We start from the raw sequence: 2149 nt of genomic DNA on the forward strand, positions 1-2149 counted from the left end.
AGAACATAGAGGAATATGAGAACATCAAGATACCAAAACACACATAAACATACCTGCACACATTTTGGGTTTTATGGGGAATTGTTATGGATGTAATGACTTGTATACTGTACAAACTGTATATTCTATCCCAGGGATTTTCCAACTTCTTTGTCAGCCCTTTGACCTAAATAATTTACTTGAAGCACACCCTGTGATTTTAAGTAAATATTTCAATAATTTAACCCTCAAGAGATCCTTAAAAAAACTTACGTATGTGTTCCTAAGGACAGAAAATGTCACCTTCCCAAAAACTGCTCTAAAATATCATACATCAATATTTTTTCCCACTTTAAACGATTCAGTCTTGTAAAACTACTTCTGCTTGAAACATACATATAAAATATTAATTAGATTTGTGAAAATTTTAACCCTTTATATGCCATTTTGTTTACATTAACCCCTGTTTTTTTAACAGGAAAAAACAAAAAAACTAAATATTTTCCAAAAAAAACTTTTGAACTACCATTTGATTATTTTAATTATTAGACCCTGGGATGGGTCAAAGATTGGTGGCAAAATTTATTTTGGTGCATTGTTATTTTTTGAACAGGGTCAAATTTTGTAAAAAACTCACACTTGTGATCCTAAGGACAGAAAATGTCACCTTCCCAAAAACCTCTCTAAAATATCACACATCAATATTTTTTCCCACTTTAAACGATTCAGTCTTGTAAAACTACTTCTGCTTGAAACATACATATCAAATATTAATTAGATTTGTGAAAATTTTAACCCTTTATATGCCATTTTGTTTACATTAACCCCTGTTTTTTTAACAGGAAAAAACAAAAAAACTAAATATTTTCCAAAAAAAACTTTTGAACTACCATTTGATTATTTTAATTATTAGACCCTGGGATGGGTCAAAGATTGGTAGCAACATTGATTTTAATGCATTGTTATTTTTTGAACAGAGTCAGATTTTATAAAAAACTCACACTTGTGATCCTAAGGCCACAAAATGTCACCTTCCCAAAACTGCTCTAAAAATATCATACATCAATATTTTTTTCCACTTTAAACGATTCAGTCTTTTAAAACTACTTCTGCCTGAAACATACATATCAAATATTAATATAATTTGTGAAAATTTTAACCCTTTATATGCCTGTTTGTTTACATTAGCCCATGTTTTTTTTAACAGAAAAAACAAAAAAACTAAATATTTTCCAAAAAACACATTTGAACCACCATGTGATTATTATTATTATTATACCCTGAGATGGGTCAAAGATTGGTAGCAACATTAATTTTCATGCATTGTTATTTTTTGAACAAGGTCAGATTTTATAAAAAACTTCCTTAAGTGTTGCTAAGGCCACAAAATGACACCTTCCTAAAAATTGCTCTAAAAATATCATATGTCAACATTTTTTTACACTTTAAATGATTCAGTCTTTTAGAACTACTTCTGCCTGAAACATACATATGAAATATTAATTAAATTTGTGGAAATTTTAACCCTTTATATGCTAGTTTGTTTACATTAACCCATGTTTTTTTAACAGAAAAAAACAAAAATCTAAATATTTTCCCCCAAAAAAACATTTGAACTACCATTTGATTATAATTATTATTAGACCCTAGGATGGGTAAAAGATTGGTAGTAACATTGATTTTGATGCATTGTTATTTTTTGAACAGGGTCAGATTTTATACAAAACTCACACTTCCTAAGGCCAAAATGATCCTAAGGCCAAAATGACACCTTCCCAAAAACTGCTCTAAAAATATCATACATCAATCATTTTTTCCACTTTAAACTATTAAATCTTTTAACACTACTTCTTCCTGAAACATACATGTCAAATATTAATTAAATTTGTGGAAATTTTAACCCTTTAAATGCCAATATGTTAACATTAATCGAACCACAGTGTTCGCCTGATGTCGTGAAACCTTTTGTGGGACACCGTAGCCCAGATAGTGACCTGTCCTCATTTCTCACTCCAGAGACTGAGGGCTGATTCATTTTTTATCTGTAAACACCGGTCAGAATGAGCAGCCCCACATAAGCCTGCAGTTTCTCTGTCTCAAGATCTCTCCAGTCTGTGACTGTCTCCCATGTAGGTTTGTCATGGCCCCAATATGCTGCAGGATTTCATGC

The sequence above is a fragment of the Misgurnus anguillicaudatus genome, chromosome 24, assembly GCF_027580225.2.
Source record: "Misgurnus anguillicaudatus chromosome 24, ASM2758022v2, whole genome shotgun sequence".
Classification (NCBI taxonomy): Eukaryota; Metazoa; Chordata; class Actinopteri; order Cypriniformes; family Cobitidae; genus Misgurnus; species Misgurnus anguillicaudatus.